At 49.7% G+C, this 26,271-nt stretch overlaps 1 protein-coding gene across 2 annotated transcripts in view; it reads left to right on the top strand.

The window, feature by feature from the left end:
- WWP1 (WW domain containing E3 ubiquitin protein ligase 1) overlaps positions 1–26,271 on the top strand; it is a 1,173,512-nt gene that overhangs the window by 180,421 nt on the left and 966,820 nt on the right. The gene's annotated exons all lie outside the window — the stretch shown is intronic.

Genomic DNA, 26,271 nt, shown 5'->3' with positions numbered 1-26,271 from the left:
ATAACTGGCATACTAACGTTGGACACAACTATAATTGCGTCTTTATTCGGTCAAGGGGGGAACATATGCATATTTAATCGTGCACATATAACATATGATGGGGAATACGTAGGGACACATGACAGGGCAAAATTCAATTTTCCTCATTCCCTCCTTGTTCCCTACGTTTCCCTCAGGAAACATCAATATTCATGATACCATCTATCTGTTCATACAGCATCATTTGCTCGTCTCTTATCTTCTTGGAACGGGACTTTGGACTTGGAATACAAGAGGTAGCGCACAAGCCGCAAATCGCAGGGCCACATTGTAAACATAGGCAACAACTGAATATGATCATTACTACTATTCCTAGGAATGAAAATACTTTCCATCCCCAGGCAGATATTATACTCCAGAGCCAACCGGACCATGTCCAGGTGCCTGGATTCTGGTGTAACTGATGGGCTATTTTGTGAAGTCTGGTTATAGCTGAATAAACAGACGGTGCGTTATTAGGAATGAAAATGCAGCAACTAGATCCGATGACTCTACAAGCTCCGCCCCTATCGGCCAGTATGACGTCAAGAACAAGGCGGTTTTGGAGGACAACAAATCTCATAGCAGATTGTTCTTCGGTTAAGTTACCTAGAGCGGAAGTAGTCTCATTCACTACTGCTTCAAGGGTTCTGGTTAACCTACGTATTAGTTTACTATTCTGGATAGGTCCTATGAAGAAAAAGAAACCTTTATTGAAGTCTGTATACTGTTCTAAAGCAGTTTCAGTCTGATCGACAATTGGGGACTCGATCTCCCTTCTATGTCTGACGTGTACTAGATGTGTATTTCTGTGATAATCGGATGGGGCTAGGAAAACTGGTGGTAGTAGGAAGGCAATGTAACATGTTCCATCCCAATCTAGGGGCAGACGTACATATGCGGTCTGACCGCATACAAAATACGAATGACGTGAGGCTTTGAGAGTAGACTTCCCACTGTCACTATACTCGACCACAGTAGTACAATCACTGTGTCCTAGATGTACTGAACCATTCTTTCTAACACATAATTCGCCTTTCACTGGTAGGACTGTAATAGCAGGCAAGTCTGGATTAGTCTCAGACTGAACATTCAAAACCATAAAATTCGAGGAGAAATTACCTAGATCATATACTTCATTTTCTAGATCTAACCCTGTTCTATGGGAAAGACCTTCCTTGTCCGGAAAACATGTTCTATTCAGAAGGGACTTATCGTCGGAGGATGATGTTAACGTAAACCATGCTCCACACGAACCATTGTGTGAAAACGGATAGGGAAAGAGTGGCAGAACTCCCTTCGGTGTCTGGAAAGGGGGGAGTCGACCACACACCCAACAATTAGTGGCATTGCTAGTCTGGTGTGAATAGTGTAACATTCGTATAAAAGTATTGTTGCGCATTGCGAGTCGGTAGGATAACTCGTGAGGAGGTAGTTCACTAAATGTGTGCTCTACTGTATCATTAGAGGAAAGATGTACATGTGAATCAAGAGGAGGAAAAAATACATGTAAAACATAACTTATACATGTGATCGTAAGACTCAGAAATAACATAAACAATAAAGTAACGATACATCTGCTGCGCAGATTTTTACAATAACGTATTTTCTTGGAGTTTCGTCTAACTCTCTCACTATGGGGGTCTATCTCATACATGTCAGGAACCTGTCTAACCGCTTCACCCGAGAGGGACTTAAACAATTAAACTGTCTGACTTGCTAGACCTTAATTTATATTTATACTCCTGCTGCGGAGTTTTCTCTAACAGGGGAAGTTTAGAGTCAGTATCGGGGCAGTCCTTGAAAAAAGTCTTTGGACGGAGTCCATGAAAACGTTTGATATGGCTGGAGTGAAGCCACCCTTTTCTTCATTCTAGTTTTACGGCGGTCCTTGTGGTCATCAGAACTAGTTTCGGCTCTTTCCAGCAGGGCTCCAGCGGACTTGAACGATCGAAATTCCTCACCAATACGAGGTCGCCAGGAATGACCTCGTGCGGTTTCACTTGAGTGTTGTCTGGAAAGGCAGCCGCGACCTGTGAACGACAAGAGAGTAGTGCAGACATCAAGGAAGCTAGGTAATCTGTCAGCATATTACTGTCAACATCGGTTATTTTACGTGGCATAGGTGTACCCCACATGTTCGGGGGACGACCGAATACAACCTCGAAAGGTGACAGACCTGAACGGGAGTGAGCGACCATTCTCATGTAAAAAAGGGCGACTGGCAGGGCTACCATCCAATCTACGCCTTTTTCTGCGCAAACCTTTGCAATGCGGATTTTCAGAGTCTGATTATGTCTCTCGACGAGGCCAGCTGCCTCGGGGTGTCGCACACAGTGGAACTTCCACTGGTACCCTAACAGAAGAGATACTTGTTTCATGAGTTCAGATGAGAATGGCTGGCCGTTGTCTGAATACACGACCCTGGGTAAACCATAGCGAGGGAAATACTCACGAACCAACTGCCTGGCAGTGGTCGCGGCAGTGTAATCTGGGACTGGATATGCTTCTGTCCATCTGGACAAAGCGCATACAACTACGAGGTCATACTTGAAACCTCGGCATCGATCCATCTGAATATAATCCATCTGGTGGACTTCAAAAGGGTGGTCAGGAGGATGGAATCCACCTTGTTCCACCGGAACACCTTTACCTGGATTGAACTGACAACATATCATGCAGGTACGTACTTTCTGCTTGGCTGCTGCTCGTAAATGCTTGTTAAACCAAATATTCTGGATGCTGTCTAACATGGCTTTTTCTCCTAAATGTGCTGGACTATGTGCGGTGTTAATAATGACTTGAACCATAGAGTCGGGGAGAAACCATGTGGCTTTTCCCTTCGTCAACCATCCCTGATCTGTCTGGACCCCTCCTTGTTCAGACCATTTCTTGATTTCGTCTGGGGTAGCATGTGTCTGTATGTCTAGTACATCTTGTGTAGGGTCCTTAACTGTCATACAAGTCGTCTGATCTGGAACATCTGTCTTTGATATGTCAACTGGAATGTCTGGAGTCTCAGCTGTAAGCTTGGCTGTTCGATCTGCTAGAACGTAACCTTGGGAAATGGCGACAGTGGCTTTCGTATGTGCTTTGCACTTCATAATGGCAATAGCTGTCGGTAAATGTATTGCTTCTAACAGAGCTCGAATGAGGGGGCCATGCTGAATCTTGGCTCCATGAGAGGTCATGAAACCTCTTTCTTGCCAAACGACTCCAAAGTCGTGTACGACTCCGAATGCATAACGCAAATCTGTATATATGTTTACTTTCAGGTTCTTAGCTCGTATGCAGGCTTGGGTCATCTGCTGCTTGAGCAGACAAGGTGTCAATACGATGTGTTTCTATAACTTCAGTTTCAGTAGTCACTGCATACGCGGCTACTAGTTCTCCTGTACTTGTTCTCATACATGAACCATCCACGTAAAGTGTCAGGTCTGGATCAGGTAATGCAATGTCCGTCAAGTCTTGTCTTGGCTTTGTCATGGTGTTGATAACTTCCACACAGTCATGTGTGGCAGGATTTGATGTAATCGAGGGTAACAGTGTAGCGGGATTTAAAATGTTGCAGCGTCTGATTTCTATGTGTGGCTGAAACAATGTCAGTTCATATCCTGTTAAACGTGCAATTGTCAAGTGCTGAGTCTGTGTTCGGGTTAACAGAACTTCCACTGAGTGTGGAACTTGTACTGTCAGGGAGTGTCCTAACACTATGGAATCACTTTGTCTGATAGCTAGAGCTGTGGCTGCAACCGACTTGAGGCACGCAGGCAAAGCCTGGGCTACTGGATCTAATGTGCTAGAAAAATAAGCACAGGGCTTGTGTTGTCCTGCTTGATCTTGCGTGAGAACAGACAATGCTGTACCATCACGTTCAGTGACAAAAAGTGTAAAAGGCTTACTGTAGTTTGGTGTCGCTAACACAGGTGCATTACATAAAGCTTTCTTTAACTCATTAAAAACAAGTGTATGTTCCTGGGTCCAAGGGAGGACAGTCGATGTCGCTGCCTCCTGTGTCGTTAACTGTATCAGTGGTTTAGCTAGATATGCATACTGAGGAATCCATTGTCTGCAGTAGGAAGTGAGGCCGATAAAAGCTCGTACCTCCTTCTGTGTCTTGGGCTGTGGAAGATGTGCTATTAACTGGATACGGTCAGGTGTCAACTGTCTACCCCTCTTGGACAGTAAGTGTCCAAGGTATACCACTTGCTGGACACAGAATTGCAGTTTCGAAGGGGACACCTTGTGCCCCATCTCTGCCAGAAAATACAAGACTGTAAGTGACGCACGTTCGCAGTCACGTTCTGTACGGGCAGTGATTAATAGATCATCGACATACTGGAGCAGGGCAGTGTCAGTTGGCATGTGAATACTGTCTAGTTGTCTTTTAAGTGCTTGACTGTAAATACTAGGACTTTCTGTGAAACCTTGAGGAGCTTGTGTGAATTTATAGCTTCTTCCATTTAAACAGAATCCGAAAAGAAACTGGCTGTCTGGATGAATGGGGACACTAAAGAATGCGTTCTTGAGATCAATAACAGTAAAGAACGTAGCTTCAGAATCAATGGCAGTCAATAGGGAAGAGATATCTGGAACCACAGGGTACTGGGGCATGATACATTTATTGAGTTCTCGAAGATCAATCACTAATCGATATACTGGAGGTGCATTTGGATCAGTACGTTTAAGAATCGGAATGATAGGAGAATTACATACATTGGAGTCAGTTTCTACAACTACTCCTTGAGCAATGAGCTCGTCAATAATTTTCGATAAGGCTGCTACAGCCTCAGGTGGCAATTTGTACTGTCGGATTCGTGGTAATACAACGCCTTGTTTCAGAGTGACACGATATGGTGTAATGTGCATACATCCTACATCAGTTGGACCTTGCGCCCATAAATGCTGTGGTACATTCAGTAATCTTGGATCAAAATCACGTAACACATAATGACCTTTAAAATCACGTAAAAACAATCTCACTCCTTCCGGAGAGCAGCATATTACCGCTCCTAATTCTTTCAATGTTTTAATACCTAGTAAATTTTCAGGACAGGATTTCGTGAGTAACAAGTCTGTAGTTCGGGACAATGGACCAACTTCTAGGGAAACTGGTTTCGATATTTCATTAACAATAGGCTTTCCTGAAAATCCCAGGGAAACATTTCTTGAGCCTGAGAGTGGAGCCCCTGGAACCTCGTCATGACTGATGGTAGTCCTACTTGCCCCTGTATCAATCAGAAACTTTCTGTCTTTCCCTAATACCTGACTGTGTACATAGGGACCCTCTTGATCTACAGGAACCTCGATGAGAGGCAAGCCAACCTCCCTCTCTAGGCTGTTTCATGAATACTGCTGATATTCTGGATACTCTGACTGTGCATACTGGTACATCTGTTGTGTAACGTGTTGTGTGGCAGCTATAGGCTGCGGTACTGTGACTGTCTGTTGTGCGTTCTGCGGTGGCTGTGAATTCTGCGGAACGTGTTCTTGTCTAGGAGGACGTGGTCTCTCTTTCGTCTTACCTGTAGCTATGTTGTGTTTCAGAACCGCACATTCGTATATATAATGACCTGGCTGTTTACAGTAATTGCATGTCCCTTTAACAGGAGCTGCAGAATGACTAGTCTGATTCGGACCCCTCTTCTGACTATCAGGTGGAACGGACTGTGCAACTAGTACTTTCATTTTCGTGTCTTTCATACGTCTCCTTTCGTGTTCTTGCTCTTCCCTGATTCGGTTCTGGTGATACTGTAACATCTGGAGCATTTGTGACGGGGTATTAGCTTGCCATGTACTCTCGACCTTCAATACTCGATTTTAAACTTGCGGTAAGGAATTCTCAACTAATTTAGTAACAAAAAGATGTGGATACGACTCACTACTTGTTTTCAGACCGCTATTAATAATGAAACATTTCTCGAATCTGGAATAAAAATCACTAGTGTCTTCGTCTTGTTTCTGTTTACAGGCTGAGATGGCATCCCAGTCTTCCTTTTTCGTGGCTATTAATCTTGGCAAGACTTGTATTAACAGTTCGGGCAATTCTTTGGCTTTATCCCCAAGACCAGTACCTGGGACTTGTGCATTATCTTCGTTCTCTAACGCGGTCCAATCAACCCTTTTCTCTCCCACCTCCCATTCTTTTTCTTTAAGTTTTTCATATATGCCCGCAGGCAACAGGACCTTTAACATTTTGATGATATCAGGATACGTGTATTCTCCCATACGGAGCATGTCTTTTAATTCTCGATGGAACCCTGCTGGATCTTTATCGTGACAGGGCACTAACTTTTTCATTTCTAGTAGTTCTATTTTCGTTATAGGGGTGTAAACAAATACTCGTTCGAGATTACCCCCCGTTCCCTTAACAGGATGCACTTCTCGCAACGGATTCTGTCTATCTATGTAGAATGGGGGTGAAACAGGAACAAAATGCGGAGTCAGGAACGTTCTGTATTTGTGGCGCTGTTCTAGAATGACGTTAATTAAATCAGTACCTAGACCTTTCCATCGGTTTAGGAGTAACTCGTTCAGTACATTATACAAGGGACCTGGATCAGAATGTTGACTCTCGTACAGTGTAATAAGGTGCTGGATCATGTACATACCCACCAGTCGTTGCTCGGCTGGCGGCAGTTTCAGAAACATTTGAGCTACTACTTCGTCTGAATACGTGGTAGAATCACTAGTCCATCGGACTGCTGATCGGGCGAGTTCTTGTTCATGCATGGTACTAAGTTCACTGTAACCTATTCGTAATTTCAGAACTTTATCGGTAGCCTGGAATAATTCTTCAAGAGAACACTGTTCTGGTACGGGAGGAGGAAAAGCTTTCTTGTAGTCTAGGCGTGTGTGTCTATCAGAAGGTCTTGTTCTACCTACATACGCTATTCTGGAGGGATTCTCGTTGTCTACCTCTTCGTCTGAAGAGTCATTCTCTTTCTCTGCTACTCTGCTTGCTTTCTCCTTTTGGTGTATACTTATAATTTCTTTACGGATCTTTCTGTACATAGTTTCTATACTATTCTGTGTTTTGTGTTTTCCTTCTGCTATATTGTCACTCCATCTGGTCAGGACTTTCATCTCTTCTGGATTTTTATCAGGGTGATCTTGTTCTCTTATTAAACAATTTATTAAAAATTGTAAAATCATGCCTTGAATCTCGACTTTCCTGTGTGCCATAGCTTCGTGAATACTTTCTGGTTTCTCCCCTGTTCGGAGAAAGTGATATATTCTGTCTAGATGTTCTTTCATATTTGATATGGTAACCAAGAAGCTTGCAACTCGTCGTAAACGTATGGAATATATTATCATACTATCTTCACCTGGTACTGGGTCATATCTACAATCAGATCCGCACTCATTGAAATACTTTTTGAGGGCTTCGTACGTAGTCACTTTCGGAGTACGTTGTAACGCTGCATCTCTCAGCGTCAGTCGCTTTGTTTGAGGCGGGGTGATAGGAATACCTCCCCCTGCTCCTCCTGGACTAGAATCTTCAATTAATACTGAGTGTGCGGCTGCTGGTAACGTGACTGGTAAAGTAGGAGCACGTAAGGTGGGTTGGTCCTGGGGTACTGGCACATTAACAGGACCAACGACTGGAGGCACAGTAATAACATTATTAACAGGGGGTGGAAGTTGAACCGGCGGAGTAGGATTCGTATTTGCATATTCTGGGACAGTGTCATCTAAATAGGAAGAAAGGAAAATTTCAGCTGCGGTCGGTTTATGACGTAGCTTAGTCGGGACCAAAGGTGGCGGTAAATTACAGAGTGTTTCCGGGGTCGCTTTAGGCAAACCCTCGGCGAGAAGAGGATACATACCTTTAATAAGGGCATTTCTCTGTCTGTCTGATTGTTCTGCTCTAACTCGTTCACCTTCTAGTAATTCCCTTTCTTGGGCTTTTTCGGAGGATTCCCTACTTAATTCTGCTTTTCTGAATTCTTTCTCTGTTCTTTTATGGGATTCTTTACGCCACAATTCTATGGCATCTTTCTGGGACTGTCTGGCTTTCTTTTTCCATAATGCTTCTTCTACTCTCATGATGCACTCGGCATCCCATGTTCCTGAAACAGGCCATCTATACTTCTCTTCAAGATTCCTGGTGTAGTCCACCCATAAATCTAGATACAGTATGGCATCTAAGCCATGCTTATGATACATGAAATGTCCAGGACTGTCCCTGGGAGGGACAGGAACTGATTCTTCGAGTAACCCTTTTCTGGTTTTTATCTGACGTAACTTTGAGAACAGAGGCATATTTGAACCGTACTTGAACTTGAACACAATACACAATGAACACAGTAATGAATAGCAAAACAATCATTCATACCACGATATCAAGAACACATTAATAACAGTTCGAACAGAATACTACCTGATACATTGAGAACATAATACTTGAGTTTCTCGAGAAACAGACTTACTAGAATTACTGGATGCACTGCTAAAAACAGTACAGAACATACCGGTCTCCTAAAGAGACACGTCATACCGTATCCACCTAGGTGAACACGTCGGACCGGATCTGTGTACCCAAACCCGTCGGACCGGGCACAAATTAATGAACACCCGTCTAGATACCCCCAGCAACGGTACTTACCGGGAAGCAAAACTGAAGGCCTCGGACTGGACTGCTACGACGTCTGGTTACTGCTACGCACTACGCATGCGCTTCGGGCTTCGGTTACAGGTGGGCCTCCGGATACCTCGGACCTTGCTCTCTCGGCTTGGGCTCTGGTCGGAACGACCCGCCTTCCTCACCGCCTCGTCTGGATGCCGGACCGCAGTCTCCGTCTCCTCCGTGGGCCTGAGGGAGACTTGAGCAGAAATATCTGCAGGTGCGCAGTAGAGGTCCGTCACGGCTGTAGAAGGGTCAGGGGGCCTGCGTTACATCGCCGGCGCGTGGGGAAGGGGCTCGTCCCTATTCGGGCGCCATTATGTGGTAAATAAATAATTAAATACCGGTACTATTTTTCTATGCATTAACTGAAAAGGATAGCTCAATAAATAAGAGGCAGGATCCGTGATATCTGAGTCAGAATGGGCTTTAATCAGATGGCTCGAGCCAATGGACCATCGGGTTCCATCACCTGCAAAGGTTCAGGAAGGGACAGACACAAGGAAAAGGGGAAGTAAAATGGCAGCTGGAACGTCTCATTATCATCATACAGTATATATAGTAAAACAGTACAATTGCATTGAATACAGTAGGCGTAACAAGTGACAAACGAAAGATAAGAACATATGGGCGTAAAAAGAGGGCGTGCACAGGGCGTGCACGGAGACATGTGATGTAAACGTCACAGAAATGTCATAAATGGGTGGATACATGGAGGGGGTTACCTGGGCAGCTGGAACCTTTAACCTACTGGTGCGCGCAAACAGGCTATGACGTGTAACTGGGGAGAGCTGGGGGCTCTGACTTCTGGTACTAGAAGAGGAGACTAAAGTCTGGGATGTCAGGACGACATGTACCTATAGCATATCTGATATCTTGTGTTTGGAGTACATGTTGATAGAATCTAAATGTCATCAGGGCAAAGGCTACTTGACACTAAGGCTGGTGCATGCATATATTCTACATGTATTGCGTGTGCTATGAATCTTCTATGAATACTAATTCAGTAATTCTTTTGCATGGAGACAGGAAGACTAGACTATAGCTGAAGATGTTTATGCGGTTCGTTAGCTTAGGAATGTGAAGCCGGGGAGCTGAACTGATAACTAGAGGCATAACATATTCTTGGCAGACAGGCAGGCAGGCCAGGCCGGGCACCGCGCTGCTTGGCAGAAAGTAAGTGAAGGGTCAGGGATGCGGAAGGGGCTGCATCGCTCCTCAGAGTGGTTTCAGGGGACTGGAGACTCGAATCTGGTGTCCGGGCCCTTTGAGGCCTAGAAACGGGGACAACTCGATGATTTAACGTGCACAATGTAAAGACGTTGGCAACATAGGCCTAATACTCGTTGCTTTCACGAGGACTGGATAACTGGCATACTAACGTTGGACACAACTATAATTGCGTCTTTATTCGGTCAAGGGGGGAACATATGCATATTTAATCGTGCACATATAACATACGATGGGGAATACGTAGGGACACATGACAGGGCAAAATTCCATTTTCCTCACCGCATCCTCCAAAAACAGGAGAATGTCATCCGCATATAATGATATAAAGTGCTGAGTCCCTCTGAATTCCAGTCCTTTATAATAGTCTCCTCGCCTAGCCATTACTGCTAGGGGTTCTACTGCTAGCGCGAACAACAGGGGAGAGAGTGCACATCCCTGTCTGGTACCCCGCCTCACCTCGTATTGGTGTGACACCAAAGTCCCGACCCTCACTCTTGCCCTCGCTGATGAGTATAATACTTTTGTCCAGGTTATGTACCCCTCTCCTAAACCAAAACTCCACATCACTCTATAGAGGTACTCCCACTCCAGGCTATCAAAGGCCTTCTCTATGTCAACAGCCAAGACTAGAGGAGCCCTCGCTTCCGGAGGCGGGTCGCCCATCAGTCTGAGCAGCCGTCGGATGTTGTGGGTCGTGTTACGGGTGGGTATAAATCCGGATTGGTCCTTGTGGACCAGTTCTTGCATGTGTGTCAGTAACCTGGAAGCCAACACTGTACTCAGAATCTTGTAATCTGTCGTTAACATGGACAACGGACGATAAGACACCGGGTCGGTACTCTCCCGCCGTGGTTTTAACAAAGGGATCATTATGGCTTCGCACATAGATTGGGGGAGTCGACCCCTATCCTTGGCTTCGTTGTATATTATTTGGAGCTTTGGGGCCAATTGTTCCAAGTATCGTCCATAGAATTCAATAGGCAGTCCATCTATGCCTGGGGTTTTGTTGCGCTCCATTCGCTTTACTGCACCTCTTATTTCCGCCAACTCTATCCGGTTACCTAGGGCGTTCGCCTGTTCCTGTTCCAGCTGCGGTAACTGCAACTCACTTAAAAAAACGTCGATCGCCTCCCCCCGATCTCCTAATGCACTCTGGTATAATGCCTCATAGTAAGATTTGAAGCTGTCTAAGATACCCGGTTGCGTGCTGTAGACGCGGCCGCCTTCCCCCGCTAAGGCCAAGATCGGGTGGCTCTTCCTGGTGGGCTTCGCTAACCAAGCTAGGAGTGTTCCAGTTTTATCCCCCTCAGCGTGTGACTTCGTGAGGTACGTTCTATAATCAAAGCTGCGAAGGCGTTCCACCTCCACTGCCACAGCTTCCCGCGCTCCGCTGACCCTCTCCTGAAGCTCAGGCCGGTTAGGGTGCGCTAGTTCGGCCTCCCTCAGCGTGCGTTCAGCTTTTTCTATGTCATCTAGCAAAGTCCTGCGTACCCCCGCATATTTCCCTATACAGTGCCCTCTCACTACAGTCTTGAAGGCGTCCCACTCCACTGCTCTGGTAGAAGCAGAACCCTCATTTTCCGCAAAGTATTGTGAGATCCGCTCTGCTAACGCTTCTCGGAAGGGAGGGTCATCCAGCGTGTCCGGCCGAAGCCGCCACGTCGGGATCCGCGATGTCTCAGTCATCCAGTCTAATGTCAAAAGTGGAGGATTGTGATCAGATATCGTGCGCGCCAGATACTCAGTCCGAGCCACCGCAGGAAGCACCGACTAGGAGCACAGGAAGGTGTCAAGGCTGACATGGAGGTCGTGTAGGCTGGAGTAGTACGAGTAATCTTGCACCGCTGGGTGTTGTGTACGCCAAGCGTCTACTAGCTCCCACTTCCCCTGCCATTCCGATCTGCATCTTGCTAGCCTGTGTATCGGGGATGTATGCAGTGGTGGATGCGATCTATCCAATACAGTGTCTGCAATAGAATTGAAGTCCCCCCCCCCCAACAAAACGGGACCTGTGAGATAGCTAGCCAGCTCTCCAGAGAGCTTTGCAAAGTAGGTTGCCTGGTCTACGTTAGGTGCGTAGACACTACTGAGTACGATATGCCGGCCCCTGAGTTTGCCCTCCACTGCCACAAACCTTCCTTCAGGGTCTATTATGTGCCTGGTTACTTGGAAAGGAGTGCCCGCTCTTATCCAGATTAGCACCCCTCTAGCAAAGGCGGAATATGTAGTGTTATAAAGGTGTCCCCTCCACCTACGCTGTAGCGCTATACCCTCTATCTTTGTCAGGTGGGTTTCCTGCAGGAACGCTATTTGTACCCCCCTTCGAACTAGATAAGCATGAATCTTGTGCCTCCTTGCCATAGTATGCAGTCCCCTCACATTCCAAGACACACATTTTATCGATCCAGTATTAGCCATTGTCCCATAGCGTTCGGTTCAGTCCGGTGGTGTATGTTTTCCAGGCATCAGGCATGACACTGTTCCCGCACCCCCTCAAAACCTTCCCTCCCCCCTCCCTTCTCCGTTCCTTGAGTCACCCCAACTTCTCTAGGCCCCCCCCAGAACAGGACCTAACTTCGCTAGAGTTACTCCCATCCAAACCATATACGAGCAAACGTGCTCCCTAATCTACCTAGTCCGCAGTCTGCACTGCAGAGGCCTTATGGGCCCTTAGGAGCGTGAACTAGACTCAAGAACTTCACCCACAGTCCCCTGTCCCTCCGCCCCGCAATACGCAGTTTGACTCACGATAATCCAGTCTAACATCTGCCTGCTCCGAAGTCCAAGGTGGCAGCCCCAATAGCCGCTGCTCTAGTGAGAGCGCCAAGTCCCACTCTCAGCTCCCGAGTATTTCCTCCGACGTCTATGGCGTGACTTCTGGCCCCTTCGTGCTACCAAGTTCCGATAGCTCCGTCTCCGAGCCCGTTCCTTGTTCCTCCGAGCCCGATGCTCTCCCCGATTGTGCAAGCGCCGAGCCCGAGACGTCCATTACTGCCTGCAGCGCCGCCCGTCTCTCGTCCTCCGTCTGGGATTCCGTTGGCTTCCTGGTCCTAGATCTACGCCCTCTGAGCCTCTTCGACTTCCTCACTGGCTGCCCCCGCCGTTCCTCCTCCGCTCTGAACTGTGCTCCGTCCGTGCCCGCCTTATAAGTGTCCCACCAGGCCCATGCTTCGGCTGATGTAGAGAAAAACAGTGACTTCTCGTCTAGCACTATTCGGAGTCTGGCAGGGAAGAGTAGTGAATACTGTATGCCTTCGGTTCGCAGTTCTTTTTTGAGGGATAGGAAAGAGGCCCGCAACTTTTGAGTCTCGTACGTATAATCCGGAAAGAGCGTGACTTTGCTATTGTCCACCTGAAAGGGGCCCACTTCCCTGGCCCGCTGCAGCAGCCAGTCTCTGTCCTTATAATGTAGCAGTTTGATGACCACTGGGCGAGGTGGTAGGCCCGGCTTTGGCGGTCTGGCCGGCACTGGGTGCGCCCGCTCCAGGGTGAAAAAGGGCGAGAGGCCCTCCGGGGCCACCGCGGTCCTCAGCCATTCATTCAGGTAACCCACCATGTCCGAGCCCTCTTTTTTTCTCCGGAAGGCCCACCAGGCGCACGTTGTTCCGCCGACTGCGGTTTTCGGCATCCTCCGCCCGCCTCTGCAGGGTTTGTATGCGGTCCAGCGCCTCTGTGAGCCGTCCTTCCATGGATTTGTGAGCTGGCACCATGTCCTTTAGGGTAATCTCCGCAGATTTGACTCTGTCCGCCAGCTTCCCGTGATCCGCCCGGAGGAGCCCTAACCCCGTGGACACCTGCACAATGTCTTGGTGTAGTGCTTCTTTTGTGGCTGCAATGGCCTCCAGGATGCGGTCTTGCATCTGTTGTAGATCCGTTGAGGTCTGTGAGACGTTCTCGGGCGTCTCCGCTGTGGGGTTCCCATCCCCCTTCGCACCTCTGGGCTTCCCCATCTTGGTTCGGGGTGATTGGTCTGGATTCTCAAAGAGGCTCGCAGTCGTCGGGCTCCCCCTTCAGTGGGCAATCAGGTAGGTGATAGGTAGGCAGGTTGTAGCCTGCTTCTTAACTCTGGGCACTTCGCCTCTGTAGGCCTATACGAGTTCCCGCTCCCCTTCACATACGGGGCCTGGCCGGGCTGGTTCGGTGTTGCTGTCGAAAGCAGGCTCTCTCCCCAATAGTACTGATGATCCCCGTGTCCACACTGGTGGCCCCGCTCTGGGTACCTTTGCTGGCCCAGTTCAGGCTAGTCCCCCGGGTCGGCTTCGGTGGCGGGGCTCGTGGGGGCGGCGCGTTGTTCCCCAAGAGGATATACCGCTTCCAGGGGTCCACCGCTGTCGTAACGCAGTTCCAGTCTTATGGGAAGAAGCAGGCGATGGTGTGGGAGGGGCCCGAAGTCCGTGCCGGCCGATGGAGTCACGTGGTGGGTCAGGCCCGCAATGCCCAGCCGGTGCTTGAGTCCAGACGGGGGGGGTGAGCCCCGTCTTGTGCAGCAGCTCCCACTGGGAGCCAGATACCCCCCAAGTCGCCGCTTTGCCCTAATCCCCGGCGTTCATCAATGTGCGCAGGGGGGAGGTAGGTTCGCCTTTTCAGGGACTCTCCGGCCCTTGGAAGCAGCGGCGGTGATGAAGGGTCATCGGGCAGGCAGGTATCAGAGTGAGGGCCTGTACTTGGGCTGGAGCACTAGTGGTGCCTCACCGGTCCCTGCAGGAGGCACAGCTGGGCACGTCGGGGCTCCGTCAGCCGGGAGAGCCCGGATTTCTCGCAGGCCCAAAGCCGGGGAGTTGCGTAGGCGGTCGTCCTAGCAGGCGGGCTCACAGCCAGGGCAGGCCGTCGCTTTCTAGTTGGCCGGTTCCCCTGTGTTGCCGGTAGGTCGGGCTCTGCCAGAGGCAGGGCGCTGCACGCCAGTCCTCCGCCGGAGGTGTACCGGGGGCGGCCACTCCACAGAAGCCGGGGAGTCCTGTAGCTGTTTCCCCGCTGGAGGGGGGCCGCGGTAGACTCACCCGGAACAGGGACCCAATCCCGTGGTCCTTGGGCCAGGATGCGCACTCGTACAGTCGAGTTTCTCCGGTCAGGGGAGGGCTCCTCCGCGGTGCCGCCGCCGCTGTCTCAGGCAGCGGGCACAGTCGGGCGGACCTTCAGGATATCGGGGCAGTCGCCATCTTGCCCGCATCTGGATCCTCGCCACGTCGTCGGTCTTCTTTCGGTGCACGGCAGCCACCGGGGCAAAACTCGCCGCCGAGCAGGCACTGGGGTCTTCAGCAGGGGCTCCCCCCGAGTTTCAGGGGGTATCCCCATGTCTGGGATGGATAATTTTCAGGATTAGCAGGCGGGGGTCAGGAGCCGCTTTAGGCAGCGTCCATCTCCGTCGGCTGCTAGCCACGCCCCCATGGATACCCTCCATCTTGAAGTAATGGTATATCAACCACTCATTGGACTCCCTCAAGTTAATAATCAGACTTTATCCCCCATCCCTCTTCACTAGAAAATGGTTGCTGAGAAAACCCTGGGAATGGAGAATGGTGCGGACTACACTTCATTGTCTGACAGTAGGAGAATCTCCGCATTCACTAACGCTGACTGTTCTAGAGAAAAAATCAGTGGTACCGGGCGAACTGGTTGGCATGGTGAACCGGAAAACTTTATCTGGATTCCCCGGACCGATTGGAGTACCCAGGTGGCTGAGGTCAGGGACCACCAATTGTGGAAGAAATTCCCCAACCTGCCCTCCAAGTGGATTCCCCTGGAAGCCTGTACACTCACCTTGTTGGGCATTGTGCGCACCGTTCCCTCTTCCCCCTTAGCATCAAGTTCTAGTTGAGTAGAAGGAACCAAATTTTAACGGGTCCTGCAACTGTCCTTGGCGATAGCCACCACCTCTGGCGGAGGGCTGATAAGAAGCGTAAGTGGTCGAACACCCTCTGCCACTACTGGCTCTGGCAAAAAACATGTGGCGTGAAGATACGCCGAATAAAGGTCTGGACATGAAAGTATTGCAGAATTTTCCTAATTCCTTAATTGGATCCCCAATCAAATTTCCTTCAGTTTTAGGGGCTGCCTCTGAGGTTAAAAGTTTGCCTAGCTTAGGGTGGATTTTAATTAATAGGGACCTGCGTCGCTCAGTGAAAATTGCACAGTTGGCGTTCCCTAACAGTATGATGGCCCTTTGAGCCAAACTTGATAGGGCCTCTGGAGCAGTGAGGGACCTGAATGCTTTCACATCCTCTGCATGTCCAGAATCTTGCACAGAGAACTGCCCACATCCAGTAGCTTGTCTTGGTAGGATTGCCAAGACCTATCTGTAACCTTCTTGGGCTTACTTACAAATTTGTTAATAAGGTCACCATCTTGGGATCTATCTCTGGGGTGTAGGCTACTCTACCCTCCAAAGTGGGCCTGGGACATTCCGCCTGGAGAGAGTTGCGGACTTCTTTGTCCAACAGTTTACGTAACCTTTCTGCTATGTATGAGGCCACTTTAGGGGCAGGTGACCACTCTGTGGATGCAATAGGTCATCCGGGTCTAGCGTATCTGAAATTCCCACAGGAACATCACCCAAGTCCCCATCCCCGTCCGCTGTATCTGGCAAATCCTCCCCATCCCCTGACATAGGAGGCGCAGCAGTGGGAAAGGAGATCACCAAATGTGTCAGGTTGGGTAGAGATATAGGGTTGAGAATCCATGAATGCCTTATTGAGATGACCAAATGTGTCTATGTAGACGCCAGTATCCTCTGAGCGCTTGAGCTTGGTGTCAGGGTTTGGCATGGGCTGACTTGGAGGTATGGGGGCCTGAAGCCCAGCATGTTCTTCCCTTTGATCACGGAGTCTTGAGCATTGTGCCTGCAGTTCTACTATTCCTGTCTCCAGAGGCACCACTACCTGGGTTACTGCCCTGAATATAGAAACATCCATGATCTTACATAATTCATCATCAACTGGGTAAGTAAGACACTTCTTCCTCAAAATAGTCCTCCTAGTTCTCCATTATGGCTTATGAAGGAAGGTGGGTGAAGGTGGGTGAATGTAAGTGGTTAACAGGCTGTGGGGACCCTGGTAAGATCAAAACAACAAAGACAGGGAGGATAGAGGTTTCTAATGGATAGAATCTACCTCCAGCCAGACTGTATACAAACAATGAGATTCTATCCTTTTTTTAGGTCGAGGACTGTCGCACTGCGTAGCAGTGGGCGGAGCCGAAGATTTTATGTTTCTTAGAGGGGGCTTGGAACCCGCCCCTCTTCTCCATTGGCTGGCCTAGTAAATGCTGGCCAGGCATTGGAGGAGAGGGGCGTCACTCCCTTTAAGCCCCGTCTTTTTGCGATTCGGGGGCGTGTTTTTAGGTTCTTTCTATCTGTGACGTCATCCGTCACTCAAACCTAAAAAACACACCCCCGAATCGCAAAATGACTGTGTGTTTCTCCGAGGCATTTCTGCCTCGCCTCTGAGAAACGTGGTCGTGTGGAGCGCTCCGCTCTTGTTTAAGTGCTTGGCCCTCTGTCGACTTCGGTGCCGCCCTTCCCACCGATGCACGAACGCGGTACTGGCTGAAGGCCGCAGGTGAGTCACGCAGCTTCCAGCGGGGCCTGTTTGCTCTTAAGCTCTTTGTCTCGCCCCCCCCTTTCTACTCGCCTTCAGCAGCCTCGCTGATTCAACGCGCTAATCCCCGACATGTCTCTCCTTGGGATTCCCGCTCAAACGTTCTCGGTGAGAACCTGCCCAGACTGCTAATGGCGTTTCTGGCCGAGAGATGAGGCGCTGGGCGGCAGGCGGTGCTGGATGTTATTAACTTTCGGGGCTCCAAGGCGTGGGTAAGAGCTATGCTAAGCGGTGAAAAAAAGTAATCATAGCCCCGCTTTATCTCTTCTGTACGTGACGCGTCACCCGGATCGAACCCGTCGTCTTTCGGCGGTGACGTCATGGGCCTCGTGCATGTTGATGTGTCTGGCCGCATCCTCTCAAATCATTGACCTCGTGGATGTCTGGGGGGAATGTGCCCAAGCTTGTCATTAGAGCCCCAGACCAATGAATCCACAGCGTAAAGTTCAGAATAACCCCCACCAAACGCATCAGCAGAGCACACCTCATGCATCCCAGACAAGTACACTGTATTCGAGAACACACCTAGTGCATTCTAGAAAACACATTTCAAACACACCAGCAGGCTACACCACAAACACACCAGCGGAGCACACAACATGCATTCCAGACAAGCACACCTCATGCATTCCAGACAAGCACACCTCATGCATTCCAGACAAGCACACCTCATGCATTCCAGTAAAGCACACAAGCAAAGCACTCCTCACGCATTTCAGAAGAGAACACCTCATGCATTCAACACTAGCACAACTCGTATTCTAGCAGAGTACACCTCGTGCACTCCAGAAGAACACACATACCAGCTGATCACACCACATGCGTTCTAGCCGAGCACACATCATGCATTCCACGCGAGCACTCCTCATTCCACAGCCTTCACTCGAGCTGGAGTGCAGTGCAGCATCCGGCACATACCTGAGGGTCTGCAGTGTGGTGCAGCAGCCGGCACGACCCGAGGGTCTGTAGTATGACGCAGGAGCTGGCACACACGGGTAGCACAGAGGGCAGGCCTGTGGGTCTGTAGTATGATGCAGGCACACACGGGTAAGCACAGAGAGCAGTTCTGTATGTTTGTGGTGTGGCGCAGCAGCATTCACAGGCGGCAGGCCCGAGGGTCTGGTGTTGTTCACCAGCAGGCACACACGGGTAGACGCAGAGGGCTGGTAGGCCTGTGGGTCTTTAGTATGACGCAGGGTCTGTAGTGATTCAGGAGCAGGCTCACACTGGTAGGCGCAGACAGCCATGCCCGCTGGTCTGGATGTGGCGCAGCAGCAGGCACACATGGGAGGCCTGTTGCCTCCTCGTATCTGGGCAGAGTCATGGCGGGTTGCGGTCATGTCTCGGAAACGGGTAACGCCGCATCGGATGAACGACCACCAAACACAGTGTACACACGTGCCTGTAGTTCCCCTGGCCCACATAGCGCCTCTGATGAATTCACCGCCCCCGGCCCCAAACTGCCCCGCCTCCTTTCGAGTGTGCTTTTAAGTCCTTTCCTCATGGGAGGCAGAAATGAACCAAAATGTAGCACTGAAAGGAACGCAAATAAAGTGACTGAAAAACACACTGCATTTGTCATTAATGGTTGCAAATGTTCTTTTTAATAACAAGCTGCCAGTCGACTCCCTGGGTCCATGCACGTGCTGCAGAGAGCTGTCTCTGTGTTGTATGTCACAGACAGTGGTGCAGGAGCAAGGTGATGGGGTCTCGGTGTATAGGGGCACACATCAGTAAGATCAACTAATGAGCGCTGTGGAAGGGGTCGTGAGTAACTTGTCCATGCACGTGCTGGAGGGAGATGCCTGTCTTCTGTACGTGACACAGGCAGGGGAGCAGGAGTAAAGTGTTGGGGTCTCGGTGTATAGAAGGGACACAGCAGTATTGTCAGGTTATGCGGCAGGAGGTAGCCGGTAGGCTCGGGAGTGTGAACCCGGACTCTAATCCAAAATGCCAGGGTTTGTGTGGGGCTCTGTGTGTGTGTGTGTGTGTGTGTGTGTGTGGCTTTGTGTCCGCGAATACTCTCTACTACTCTCTAATGCTCACCTATTGCCATTGTAAATGACAATACCATTTATTTATGTTTTTAAAAAAAAATATGAAAAAAAATGTCATGAGCAATGCCAATAGCTCTACCTTTAATAATGCCGAGACCATTGCATTGTAAATGCTTGTTCTTATTTTTAATTTTACTGTGATCAGTGAAAAAGCTGTTCCCTAGAAATGTAAGGGAGAAGCACTATTTGTTTTTAAAAAACCCTCACACACTATGAATCCCATAGTGTCATGCTTCATCATAGGGTTCTTCCCGCCCCTCTACGGGGCGGGGCGTGCTACGACCTACGACTACGCGGGAGCACTTGTTTTTATGTGAATAGACTATGTGTGTGGTGGATTGGGGGAGTGGTAGGGAAAGTGCTAGTTACAAAAAAGTTAAAAATGTCCTGGCTAGTGGAAAAAATACATTTTATTCAGTTCCCTAGCTGGAAACCTTAAAATGGGGAAAGAAATAAGTAGGGGGTAGATCTTACTCCCTACTTGGTCGACATGTTTCGAAAGCTGTCTCCACTGCTTTACTCATCAGGACCTAAATACGATCCCTACTACACTCTGGGATACTGATGTGGATATATAGTATGCCTATTATCTCACGTTGACTGACCGCAAAAATAGGCTGGTCAGTTTGGAAAAGAGGGGGTGATTGACCCCTAAAAAATTACCAATTTGGTACACTTTTTTTCGATCGATCTGCCACATGAGCTAGCGCCCGGGGGGGTTCCTTTTATAGATAAGTATTTTTCACTGTGAAAGCCGGTAATCCCTCACCCGCATAATACCTCCGTGCTGCTCCTGGTAAGTGCAAGTAATTGGCTGGACCCAGGTATGAATAATTAGAAGGCTTCTACCTGCAGAGCTGGTGTCAATATCAAGACCCAGGCGGCAGCTCTGTGAAAGCTCAGATTCTATGCAGGTGTTAATCTTCCTCCGCAACCAGACACTCTTCACTGCTATAGGGATTGAAACTGATGGCGGTGAAATTAGGGGGAGGGGGAGTGTCTGACGCACAGAGCACGTTGAATAAGTAGCGCGGCCCCCTAGCAGTCAATATGATTGCACCACGCAGAGAGCCTGAGTATATCCAAGACTGCGAAGGAGCGAAAACCATTCCAGTGGTCGTCATGGGAAGCAGATCTGAGCACAGAATAACCCGGCGAGAGCCGGAAGACAAGCAGCACTCTATAAAATGATAAATCCCTTTTCATAGAAAGAAACACAAGCAATAATCCGTTTACAAAACAGAGTACAGAGACGATGACGCTGCTCTTATTGGAGGACTTGTTTGTTTTTTGTTCCCAGGGACTGATTAGAAGTGTAGTTTGTTTGTGATCTTTGAATGGCATCAGCTATGGGCCTTTTCCGCACGCCTTTGATTGTTCCCAGCTCAACGCTCTGCTTTCAACCCCAGCCCAGTTAATCAAATCTCGATTCCAGGCTGCAAACTGAGGTTCAAACGCAGATATCCATTCTAATGCAATTCGTCGCTTAGCTAATCCCAAGGCTTGATCTATTAGTTTATTCCCAACTTTGTGCTATCTGGTCTGGGAAAAAGTCCCAACAGGCATATCCTCAATGTAAGGGCTAGTTCTTGTCCCAATGCATGTTTAATCTTAGCCAAAATTGCCTTCCAGATCATATGCATGCTCTGGCATTCCCACGTCATGTGTATAAAGTCTGCATCTATGTGGGAGCATCGTGGGCATTTCCCTATTGCCCCTCCATATGTGACGTTGAGGTCATGTGTATGAAATTACATTGAATATATTTCACGCGGGTATTTTGCGAAGTCTTCTTTGGGGATTTTCCCCCAGTGTACCTCTGAGAGTTCCCCATCTATAATCCTCTCCCACCTCTCTCGTAATGCTTTAATGGAGTATGAGATGTGGTGAGCAGGGAAGTATAGAACCACTTCACTTGATGCCCTGCCGACCCCAGGGTTATCAATGAATGCAGCACTGGGTGAATCTTAGGCTCTTCCCCTCCCCCAGCTGACCAAAGGTGCGTATCAGTGCCTTGTATCATAAAGTGTCCCGAGGGAAGACCACAGCTCTCCACCAAATCCTAAAATGGGCTCAGCATTGTATTCAGAGAGCAATCCCCAACCTTCTCCAGACCTACCACTGTCCAGGGTGCCAACTGCTCAGGCGAGAAGAATGCCCTAGGTTCCCCATAAGGTAAACCCACCAGAGGCAGAATAGGGGTATATTTCGGAGTTCCCGACAAGCTAGCCAGACACCTTTTCCATGTCTGTGAGGCTGCGTTTTACAATATGGTGCGATATGGAACCACAATTGTTGGGTCCAACAGTTTCCCCAACAGTAAGCTAGGGTAGGCGCCAGGTTCCGTTAAATAAGTGCCCTCCTCATTCACTCCCTCCAACCATTGCACCAGCCATTACAATTGGGCAGCTAGCCTATAAAGTTCAAAGTTCGGTACCCCCAACCCGCCTTCGGTCATAGGATGTTGTAATGTCTTCAATTACACTCTCCGTCACCTCACACTAGATCCCGCAGCAGTGAGTTCAGCGGGCGGAACCGTCCTCGGGGCATCATAACAGGAAGATTGATGAAAAAATAAAGAAGTAGGGGCAACATGACCATTTTAGTTCAGGAAATTCTAGTCATTATAGGCAATTGCAGGGTGTGCCAAAAAAGAACACAAGATCTAAGGGACCACACTGCTCTATTCAAATTTCCCACTCATGTCCTCTATAGGTTGGAAGACATGAATGCCCAGATATTTGAATGACTGAGGGGTCCAATCGATGTCAGCTGTTAGGTTCGCAGGCCTGGGTGGGCATGGTACCCGCCACTGGGAATAAATGTCTTTGTTTTATTAACCCGGAGACCCGATATGCGTGCAGACCTCGCCAGTAGCTGCATTGACAACGCCACGCCTGTCACTGCTTCCCCTAGGTAGATCAGCAGATCATCGTCTTATAGAGAGATTGTAAGGAACCGCTCACCCATCTTGAGGCCCATCCCCTTGCCACCCTGTCAAACCCTCTCAGCCAACGGTTCAATTGCTAAGGCAAACTGGAGGTGGGGAGAGGGCATCCTCGCCGCATTCCTCGGTAGATCTATATAGTCTGACTGAGCCAGACCAAGCCCCTGGCATCCGGCCGGGCTCCCCCGCCCATTGTGGGCCCACAGGGGGCAGGGACCAATTCCAGCATCAAATCTCATTCGCTGTCTTTGTGGTTACCACCGGCGGCGACACACCGTCACCGTGAGAAGAGTCTGAGTCAAGCCCCTCAATCTCTCTTGAGGAGCGGGTCCCAGCCTCCGAAGGGTTCTGTCGGTCCTGCATAATTGCAACTACCGCCTGCAGTGCCTCTGCCCTTTCTTTTTCAGTTTGCAAAGAGCTCGGCTTCTTTGGGGCACCACGCCCTGGTCTCTTCCTGGGTAGTTTCCTGGGTTCTGTAACCTGTGGTGGCACCATATTGTTCTGAACTGCTGGGGGGCCCTCGGTTCTGTAAGTTCCACTCCACTCCCACGCAGACCTCGGGTCATCGCAAAAATGAGTTTTCCAGTCGAGTATGTGCAGCTGTGCTGGGAATATCGAATAGTACTGAAGGCCTTCCTCTCTTAGCGCTTACTTGGTCTCAAGAAAGGAGGTGCTTTGTTTTTGGACATCCCGCGTGTAGTCCGGGAAGATGGAAACCTTTTTATTGTCCTCCTCGTACGGGTCCGCGGACCAAGATTTTTGCAAGAGGGTATCTCTGTTCCTGAAGTGAAGGAGCCGAGTCACCACTGGGTGCGGGTGCTGCCCCGGAGCTTGGGGTCTAGCTGTGACACTGTGCTCCCTCCAGGGTGTAAAAAATTGATAGGCCTTCAGGTGCAACCACCGTCCGGAGCCATTGCTCCAGGAAGGTCACCATGCCGTCACCTTCCACACCTTCCGGTAGGACCAGGACCCCGATGTTAGTTCTCCTATCCCTACCTTTAGCATCCTCAGCTGTTTTGTCCAGCAAGCGGACCCGATCTGTGAGGTCTCCCACTAGTGTGGTCATTTCTTTGTGGGCTGGCTGTAGGTCTGCAGTTGTAGATTCCGTCTGTTTCACCCTCTCAGCCAGTTTCTTATGTTCAGTTCGAAGTAGACCCAGCCCCACTGATATCGTGCTTATGTCCTGATGTAGGGTGGCCTTTGTGTCAGCAATTGCCTCCAAAATCTTACACAGTTGCTGCTGTACTGGGTCGTCTCTGTGTTTTATCGTGTGAAGTCTCTTCCTGATCCTGAATGGGCCCACTTTGTCTTGCTCTCGATTTGCCCATGGTAATGGGAGCCTCCCCCTCGGTGCTATCGTGATGAAGGTGCGCTATGGAATAGGGCCTCTGCTCATGAGCCCAGTGAGGTTCTTCCAGTCTTTCCCCGTAACTGTGTCGTTCAGCTCCAGCAGCTGGCCCTTATCCAGGTGTAGACGTATTTCTCGGTAACATACAGTTCTACCCCCCCCCCCCCCCCCCCACAGTCTAGGTCAAGGTTCTCCCAGGGTTTCCTTGGACGTGGGCTGCACCCAGTGTCTCGAACACCCTCCTCATCAGGTATGTCCCATGTGCTGCAGGGTGTGAGCACTTCCCTCATGAACCGCACAGTTCTTAATAATAACTTAGTCAATGTATTTGCAAGTGAGTCCACACAGGGGCCAAGATCCTCCTCACGGTTGCCTTGTCTGCCGGCTAGCCTCTTGGGCCTGGTGTAATTAGGGACCTACATAATCAGCCCCTCATGAAGCGAGTTCCCGATCTGTAACCCATCGGGCCCAGCTCTGAGCTGTTCCCGGGGCTTTCCCGCTGCCACCGCCTCCTGTTTGAGCCACTCCAGCTCCAAAACAGAGCCCACACTCCCTTCCGCCTCCCGGAGTCAGCAGTTGCTGCCAGCACTAGCCTTCTCTTCTTATTTTGAACGCCCTGTGCCCCGAGCCAAGGCACGTGGGGATGCCGCAGCTCCTCACCGCTTCAAGCTGTCCCTCAGAGTGTCTCACGTGTCCGCTCCCCCACCATCAGGGCTCCACTCCACTTCACTCCATCCTCCAGGGCGCCATCATGCCTCCTGCACTCCAATCGCTCCCCCCACAGGCACAGCTCGTCTTTGTCTCTGAGGCCACGATCAGGCCTCCTCCCGCGATCTGGCAAGCCGACAATTCAGCCTCTCCCTAGTCCGCCAGGGTGTTGCAGCTAATGCCTCCTGTTGCAGGGAGTTCGCACTTTCCGGCTATCGCAGTCAAGCTTCTGGCCATTTCACTGCGTTTCTCCGGGGGTATTTGCCGCCATCTTGGGCCTGCACGGTCCAGAGCGACCCCGTCTGAGATCAGCCATTCACGATCTCGAGCATGCGACACAAAAAACCCGCTCTGGAGTTCTTTCAGGTCCCAGAGGGTCCCCCACCAGGAACCCGGGAAACTGTCGTCCCTAATATTGCAGGATATATAGCAGGCCGGCACAAAGCTGCAGGCTCACGCGACTGCAATCGCAGGCTTCCAAGCCACTCACCCGCCCCCCCCCTTCCCTTCCTCTTTGCCAGCATGCATGACTGTTAGATGTGTGAGTCTCTAGTTGGCAGAGGTAGGTACCTTTGACCAAATAGGGACCTTTGCGTCTAGTCAGGGTAAGGGGCTACACTCCTAAAATAACCTCTGCTCACTCCCTTGGTAGCTTGCCACGAGCAGACATGCTCATCTCCGAGGCAGTGTGTAAAGCATTTGTGAACACATTCAGTAATAGTGACAACACTACAGATGGACACCACTCCGGTTGTATTATAAAAATAAGTATTTTTATATAGACTTAACACAAGACCAAACGACAAAAATCCACAATACTGTACTCCGAAATAGACTTTAAAATGGTAGAAAATAGCTCAGTTCTCTCAAGTTGTAAATGCAACACTTTACTCTCAAAGTACCTTGGATGCGTAACGCAAAGAAAACAAAAGGGTCGCAGGAAAGATGATGCGTCTGTTCCTTACACTAAGTGGAGTGGATGCGTCGGTTCCTTACTGCTGCACAGGGGAGTTGATGCTTGCTTCCTTACTTTGTGGGGAGGTGAAGCGTCGGTTTCTTACTGCTCTCCGGTATGATGCGACAAGATGGCACCTCGATGCAATTCTTCTCTCCGGTGCGATGCGACAAAATGGCGTCTTGGTTACGTTGCAACAACGTTGATGCGATGCATGCACGCCCGACTGCTGTGCAGTGACTCGATCTTTGAAGCTCTACAGGCCCTGCAGTACACTTCTCCGGTGATGCGACAGCGACTTCGCCGGCGACGGCACGCTTCTCTGGTAATGCGACGCACTTCGGCGATGTGATGATGCAGAGGTGTCTTGCTTCTTCGGTGATGCGATGACAACTGCGGCGGCGACACGCTTCTTCTTGTTTAGTTGCGCTCCCAGTGACACGCAGCACAACAGCACAGCACAACAGCAAGCCCTTCAATTCCCAGCAAGGGAATTCATCGGGAGCTGGTTGGTGAAGTCTTGTATTCCTGATACTTCAGGCAGGAGGCAAGCTCAAGTTCAAGCCCTTGCAGATTCTTCTTCAAGTTGATGAAAATCACTCAGTCCTCTTCTCCTTTCTTTGGCAATGAAGCAACCACTGCATGCCAAACCCCAAACACACAGCACAGGGGTAGTCTCCTCCTTCAGCTTCCTGGTTCTTCTCCTCAGCAAAGGTTCATCTTGATTCCCAGAAGTGATATAAAGTTGTGGGGTCTGGGTCCCCCCTTTTATACACCAAAACCCCTT

Source organism: Lissotriton helveticus, chromosome 4_1 (assembly GCF_964261635.1).
Source record: "Lissotriton helveticus chromosome 4_1, aLisHel1.1, whole genome shotgun sequence".
NCBI lineage: Eukaryota > Metazoa > Chordata > Amphibia > Caudata > Salamandridae > Lissotriton > Lissotriton helveticus.
This window is presented reverse-complemented; position numbering and strand designations above follow the sequence as displayed.